An 8550-nucleotide genomic window follows, 5' to 3' on the forward strand; every position below is an offset into this window, starting at 1 on the left:
TAATTGAAATCGCATCAGCGATTAATCGGAGCGAAAACCAAACAAACAAAGAGCCGCCCCCGATCTTAACACCGGATTATTTTTCCAGAGCGCCGAGGGAAACGCAAAAGTAGCTACCCCTTCGAGCACACAGTCCCAAGACAGGGGCATCCCCTCGAAGATCAGATCATCATTAACATTTGTGCAAATCCCCGAGGCGCCGTCGCTGAGCTACCGTGTTTGAGATTGAGATGCGAACTGGGCTAGATCCCAAGGAAGGCAGCGGATGCAGCTCCTTGATCGGGGCGTTAATTACTTGAGCGCTGTCTCTCTGCCGAGTGGCCGGTAGATCTGGACTTTGAGATTCACCAAATATCAAAAGAATGCAGCCCATTGTATTTCCATTTTCTATTTTCGTTCTTGTTCCCTGTTGCATTTCCATTTTCCCTCCGATTGTTTTCCTAATCTGTGCCACTTGCGATGGCTGGAGTTTGATAAACTGAAACTGATACTTTTGCTCTCTTTTCTGGCGAGAGCGTTTTTCTCCGAGAGTTTCCACAGCGCAGGCAGGATTTTCCGGGACAGGGTGGTCGCGGGGCCCAAATGCAATTGCTATTGCAATTGCAACTGTACTGGGAGAAACTTTCTAACGATTTCTTGGCGTGACGAGGCCAATTTGTAGGCCGACTTCCTCCCGCGATTGCTGTCCTTGTTTTCCGCTTTTCTAATCAAATGTTTTTGTTGTCTGTTGCTCAGTTTACAGTTTCGAACTTCGCATTCGCATTCCCATTTGGCGGCTAATTTAAAAACTTTTCTTATCAGTTGATGAAATCTAAAATTGCATTTTTATGGCACTTCCTCTGCCTGTTCCTCCGGTCGGTCGGTTCGTCGCTGTTATTTCTTGCCATCTCCTCCTTTGTCCTTCAGCCACACCGGTTCCGCCTATCGACACTTTCGTTTAAAAAAGTTGCTCATTTAATGCTAATATTTCTGACAAAACTTCGCCTTTCCCATTACTGTTTAGTCCTGTTCTTCGAACCCAATTACCGTTGTGTATCTAGAAGCTAGGGCTCCGAGGTCCCGAATCGTTTGCAATTAGGATAGGTCCGGACTCCGGACTCACTACAATACCATTCTGATTGACTTACAAATTTCCCAGGCAATTAAAAGTCAACGAAGAACGCTGACAAATGCGTGGAATTCTTGTGGGCTTATTCGCTGGATCTTCAGGAATCAATTACAGGCGTCATTGTTTCCTGGGGACTAACGAATCGCTGACCCCTTGACCCTTTTGGCCTTGTTAGGGGTTGTTTGCAATTGGACCACGTCTCGAGCACTTCTTCGTCTTCGGTGACGAGGGTTTGGACGTCGACTGCCATCAGGTAGCCGATGGACTATCACCGAAAGCAGCAACAAGCGGCAGCTGTCCCCAGCAGCCACGCCCACCGTCAAATGAGTGCGCCCACTTATGCAGATTTAATTAGCAGCAACTGGGCGAAGAGGCTATCGTGAGTTATGGGGTCCTACGCGGCCCCCTGAAGCCCCGCCCCGAACAAATGCGCCCGATCAGGCGCTCATAAATCAATTTAAATGGCCATCTCAGCGCGCAAAAGGCAACTGGGGCAGGGACAGAGGCGGTGGGGACTCCGCCGGCACGACGGTGAATGTCTGAAATTGTCTGTAATTATAGTGAAAACACTTGGCACAGCACAGCACAGCTCAGCGCACTCCCCCAGAGAAATTGATTTAAAATACTCTTGCCAACGTCGTGCCCGGGCCACATATAGTACGTGGAGTGCAAGGCAATACGGCCGTGTCCACGTTGTGTGGCCATAATTCAAAATTTATGTCTTTTGAAATTATTTTAATGTCTCTAATGGAACTCCTCCGCCCACCTGGCCCCACGCCGAAGACCCCCTAGTAGAGGCAGATCAAGAGAACTGCACACAAATAATGGGCATGTTAATTTCATTGAGGCTCCTTGACTAGTAATGACCCATAAAAACATTGAACAAGGTAATTTATTTCGTTTAGATATTGCTATATAAACTGTTAGAAGAATTTTCGGAATAATGGCAACAAAGTTGGGATTATTATTTGAAGGCAATCTAAGAAAAAAATAAAATAAAATAATATTTTCTAAACTTTTCTTTGTAAAAAAACTTTGCTCATAGATTATCTAATTCTAACTTGATCTTGATTAAATTTTGCCTTAATATTAGATACTTAATGTGAATTTCGGTGTGAAGTAAATTGATATAGAATAATATCGATCGTTATAAATAATAATAAACAAGAGAGTCATCAGATTATAAAGATTTTCAGAAAAATTGATGTTGCTAGCTACATAATTTTTTCTTTGGATATTTTTCAACATGTTCCTAGCAACAAATATCTCTATGTTAGTGTTTCGCAACATGTTTATAGCAACATTTTCCTTACATTTAGAAATTCGTATTAATTAACTTATAAGTGTCCAGTAAGACCCAGTAAAACCAAATTTACTTTGAAAAAATAACTTGAATTCCTTTGGCCACCTATTTATTTCGTTTCGAACCCAACTCTATTTCCGTGGCCCCACACCCCACTAAACATGTGCTCTCCCCGTCTGATTCGACACAATCGCAACTAATTGATGTTAAAGCTCAATCACCAAACAAATATCAGCGCAGCTGGAATGCCGGAGAGCAGTCAGAGCAAATAACATAGGCTTCCCCTGGGTCCCCGACTTCCAGTCAATCTCTGCGGCGATAAATATCGCACTGTGGCAGCCACGAGACTGGGAGACTGGGTATCCTACTCCATTAGCGGGGCATCATGTCGAGCATTGGTGTAAGCAAAAATGTCCAACACACCATCGATTACCAGATCCCATGCCGAGCACCGGACCTGCCCGAGCTGGGCACGAGTCTCGTCAGCGACGAGAGTTTCCATTTCCGATCTGATCTGATTAGGTTTGCCACCAAACCCGGGATGGCCGACCCTCCTGCGAGGTCAGGAACGCAAACAAGTTCGCAGCAACGCTCAATCCTTGCCCCCCCCTCCAGCTGCCACACCTGCGCAGCTTAATAAATAAATTTGCCAGTGGCCTGCCTGGTCCAGCCACCAACTATTTTCCACTCCCCTGCGCAGGCTCCCCCCCCGCTCGAAATGATACGAAAACAAATTGAAATTGGCAACTCGCTTGTTGAGCGCTAATTTATTAGCCACTCGCCCGGCGAGCCTAGAATTTTAATTGAATATTAACACCTTTGGCAGACGATCTCGCTGCGAGTTTGGTTTCCAAGTCGCGCAGCGGTTGAGGCCACTGGTCAAAGTGCCTCGAGCGGTGCACACAATTCAATTTTTGTGTGTCTTTGTGGCATTGATTTATGCAACAGCTTCGATTTTTGAACTCCCATGTGCGTGATCCGCGTGTGTGGGTTTCCATTCGCCTCTCGACACCAATTCTGGTAGCGAGAGGAAATGGGTTATTTATAAGTGTCAGCTGATGATTAAATTGGGGTTAGCCAAGGTACAGAGGGGCTTGAACTTATTCTGGAAGTAAAGTAAATTGCGGGATCGTAAGATCGTTTCTATAGCAACTAATAAGCAGACAAGTCCGATTTTTACCAAATATGCAAATACGTTATTTTAAACGTGTAACAAATATGGTTTGCGATTCAAAAACAATAGAAAAGCGCTTAGTTTGTGTCAGTAAAAGTTCCATTTTCGATAGCCTGAAAACGGATCGTTTGCGAGCCGTTTATGATAGTTTTGAATGCGTTTTCGAATATTTATCGGAACTATATATATATCGCAATTATATAAATTCTAACTGAGTTTAGGAACATGTTGTGATACTTTCTAGGTAGATAAAAATAACTATAACATATACGACGAATTCTTACTTTTTTGTCAAATTGCTTAAAAAAAAATAAAATATATGACTTTGCAAATAACCATTGTGCTATAAGTAATACTAACATAGACCGATAATTACAACTTAATGATGATTTGATTCCATATGAGATGCAAACTTTTATAAAGAATTCTCTTAACTGATCATCGAAGTTATCCAAGTTAAACTATGGAGTTTGGCATCCACTTTTATGCTGAAATTTTTTCAAAAAATCCACTCTCTGATGTATTAAAAATGCAGCAGCTCACGCGATCTCTGCGAGATTCCTCCTGACCACCCACGAGCTGGACGTTGAACGTGGCAACCCCACGATCATATCTGCAAATTGGACAAGCCCCCGCTGCGTCGCGTGGCCCGAACGTATTTGACACGCCTCTCCCCTGCGTCCGGGCCAAGTGCAAATTGTTTTTAAACTGTTTAATTAATAGGAAAATTATTTAAATAGCTGACCAAGCCGGGAGGAGTCCAGACAGCAGGCGATGGGCAACAAGAATCAGAATCTAATCTCGGCACAGCGATCAGAACGAGATCAGCGAATTCCGCGCCATCAGTAAACTTTGGGGGGCTGGCCGCTATTATTTATTGACACTCGAAACCGAGGGGAAGCTGAGCCCCTCCAGCCCAAGTGGAGGATGAGGCGGAGTCTTCCGAGCGGCCAGGATTGTTGGCCAAGGCGTCGCCGCCTGTGACAGCAGATGGTGTCGGCATTCCAGGTCCCTTCCTGCATGCCTCCTCTGTTCACGCGACTGGCGGTCCCAGGGAGGAGGTGGAGAGTCCCCACGCAGGATTGTGAACGGGGAACGGGGAACTGCTACGCGAAAGGGAACCCGGACCGCCCGCCTGGCTCCTCGACACTCTACTCGACTGTTTGATTTATGCTCGCGTAATTGTTGGTTTAAACGCTTTTGCACAGTGTCCCGCTCGGTGTAGAGGAGGCATGGGGAGGGACGGGCTTCGGGCTGCAGAGCTACGATATGACGCCCCGGTGAAATATGAAGCATGTCCAGGGTTGCCAAGCTCTGCTAAAGTTTTTCAGATGGAGTTTTGTAAGCACAACATAATAATACCCCACAAAACTAATAGAAGAATAATAACAGTATAGCCTTTTATATTTTTTGTTTGAAAACTAAATTCCAGAGCTTATATTCCTTTACATAATAGTAATAATGTAATGATTTCATTGAATTCTCAGAGAAACTCGATTGATTTTTTATTTTCAAAAATCGAAGTTACCAATGATAGCCCCCCAGTCACACTTGGCAACCCTAATCAGCGTCTATCTCGGCCGTAAACATATATATCCAAAGTGCTGGCCTTAAATTTCAGCTTCGGCGTCGGCTTCTCACGTCACACCCCCGGGACCACCTTGCAGCTGCCGCATTCGCTTATTTTCGTTCGTTTGTCATCATTTTTTCAATAAATTTCAATTTCCAGGTTGCAGCAGGCCCCCGTGGACGAGGGACCTGCGAGGAAGTGGAGGAGGGGAAAGGGAAGGGGAGCCCGTATCGTATCCTTTGTCCACGGCGACCGCCTGTGAAATCCGAAGTGTAAAATTGATTTAAATGGCTCGTGAGTGAAGGAGATAATTTTCAGTTGTCAGATGCTTGTAATATTTATGTGGCAGCGATTATTATCCCGTCGCACCGCGTCCCTTGGATCCTCGGGTCCGTCGGCCCCGAGATCGTTTAATGTTACCTACGCGTGAAAATTACTTACTTGTCCGGGCACTGCCCCTTCCCACCTTTCCACCTGGCCAGGCACCCGAGGCAACGCTTAACTCATTTTTAATATGAATAATTGTGGCAAATTACAAGGCAATTGCATGTGCCCGGGGCCTCCACCACGGCGACAGCGAGCAGCGGTGAATGTAAGTCCGTAATTGAATTGGCGGCCAATTATCGGAAGGCGAATGTACGGGCCACAGGCTCTGTATGAGACGCGTGAGAGAACTTTTAAATTTCCGGTCTACTATTGGTGAAATTACTATGCAATAGTTAGTGTTTGGTGTGAGTTTACATACAGGAATGAGATTAATTTACACGATCTGCTCAGGATGATGTGAGATGGTTGTGGCGTTTCAGGTTTAACAAGTTGGCTATATTTTCCTGGATTTTTCTTCAAGATTAAGACATTGCAAAAGTTGAGTTCAAATGACTTCAGTATCTTATATTAATAGATATGTTATCACACAACATTTTAGCATTTTTAAGTAAAAGACTTTAAAGTTCTAAACAAAAACAAAATGGGAAAAGTTAAGCTTAGTTTACTAAAGATCACATTTTCATTTTATGCAAAATGTGCAAAATTTTTACACACTTTAGACTTCTGCTTTTTTTTTACAAACTTTACAACTTCAAAAATCAATTCTTGATTGTTATTTACTTTAAATACTTCCTTTGACAATCGTTTAAATTGGAAAGAGATCCACATTTAAACGCTGTATTTGTGGTTATGAAGTTACGATTTTTGTTCAGGTGTTTTACAAACTCAAACATTTTAATTAAATAATTCCAAGCTAGTGGACACGTTTAGTTTTCCCCATCCTAAAACATACATTTCCGAATATTATTTAAATTGAACATCATCTTCACTAATTTCTGATTGACCAAGCAAATGAACGCCTGATCCCAAAGCACTTAAAGCTAATTACCCACACGTTCCACAAAAGGGGTTCATTCACGCGGCGTCCAGATTTATGGCGCAAAATTAATAATAATTTCAACCGAATTAATAATGGCCAATGAAGGCTGCTTTATGGCCAGTTCCCAATGATTAACAATGTGCGCACGTTTCGAAATGGAGAACCATAAAGTCCAACACGATTTGGCTGTTTGTTTACCATTTCTAATAAGCTGCAACAGTGCCTCATAATGCGTCTGCCCAGGCGCCTGGAGGGCCATTGGCACCGGCGGGAGGTTGTAGGTTGGAGGTTGGGAGGCCTTCAGTTGGAGTCGGAGGATCGTTGTGCGCCGGAGGCCCCTCATGGGTCGCCCAGCAGGTGTCCGGCGGAGAGTTTAGGGGCGCGTGTGCCAGCCTCGTTATTGTCTTCATTCTTAACACCAATGAGGGAACGGGGAACTGCTATCCGGGGCCCCCATCAAACAGATGACGCTGATGTGACTTTCTCCCCCTCGCTCGCTCCCTCTCCCCGCTGAGGACGGGTCATCGTGGACCACAGAATTTGGTGTTGATCGCTGCATTGTGGGTTTTGTTGCCGTTGCCTCGTTTTCCTCATTCATGTTCGACAAGATTTTTATCGCACTTTTTCATTAACATTTTGTGGGATCTCTCGTATCTGTATCTGTGTCCGCTGTTCGCTGCCTCCCTCCAACTTTGTTTTATGATCATCTTTATGTGTTTTCTCGTTCCTCTGGCCTTTCCAACTGTTGTCGTTGCCGTCTGTCTCTCTAATTCCATTGAAATATGATCTGTTATTATGTAAATTTTACGATTTCCTAATTTTTTAACACTTATTTTGGCTATTCGGTGACTATCGAAGACCTGGCGCCAAAAGCGTATCCGACGGGGTCTGTAAGCTGTAAGCGATATGGAAATCGCCAGAGGGGAAGAGATCAACGAGGAGGATCTGGCCGATCTTGATCAGGTGCATCAGCCTGGCGCCCCATCAGTCCATCAAATTTCAGGTATTCGATTATACTTCTCTTCTGATTTCCCATTGTCGTTATGTGTGGTCCATGGTGAGATCGAGCTACCGATAGATGTGACTGCAATGCAATATGATCCTATGCAATTTGATATTTTTAATGTGAATTTTACTTAAATCATGATATGATTTATTGTTCTAAAATTTGTTTAGACATTTCGTGTTAAAAATGTAATTTGGAAAAAATAACTTTAGAGCGTGGTTTTTGTAAATTATTTTTAAAGAATGCCAAGTTCTGCTTTATTTTAAATATTTGTTTTTTAAAAAGCTATGCACATATCCCAAAAGTTTACTTAATATTTTATTATTAACAGTATTAATATACTGTTAAATTTTAGCAGATCGCAAGCCCATATTTAGCTTAATTTTAGTGCATACACTAAAATCCATATCACATTCCCATATGTTTACATTAAAATCAACAAATTTGCAACAAAAAATTTAAAAAAAAAAGCTTTAATTAGAAATATTGATATTCATCGGATTCTTCTTGATACTTGACCCGTGCTTTAACCTTCAATTTGAATAAAACCAATAAATTTAACAAGAAAGCAAGCCAGGAAAATAAGCCAGTTTACCTTAAAAGAATCAATTAATAATTATTTATTATAATAAAACAATAAATTTCAATTTTAATTTCATAATTCAGATCTCTACACAGATTCCCCTGTTGCGCTTTCCTCCTGAATAATCTCTTAGTTCCCATCCTTCCGGAAAAATGTGCAATCAGGATGCAGATGAAACCAAAGATACAGGAATGTTCGGAGAGACGGAGCCGTAATTGCAATTATACGTGAGATACCAGAATCAAATGCAGTAGATAATTAAAATGGGAATGCCGGTGCGGCAGGCTCAGTGCTGCCAGCGAGTCCTGCAAGCGAGCATCCTTTGCTTCCCGGAGAACGAGTTCACGGGGTGGAGTGGCGATGCAATTACAGTTACCTCCGATTTCCGCCTTTCAATATGGCGATCATTGCGCATGCGGTTCGCTGGCGGGGAACCAAGA

The sequence above is a fragment of the Drosophila kikkawai genome, chromosome 2L (genome assembly GCF_030179895.1).
Source record: "Drosophila kikkawai strain 14028-0561.14 chromosome 2L, DkikHiC1v2, whole genome shotgun sequence".
Lineage (NCBI taxonomy): Eukaryota > Metazoa > Arthropoda > Insecta > Diptera > Drosophilidae > Drosophila > Drosophila kikkawai.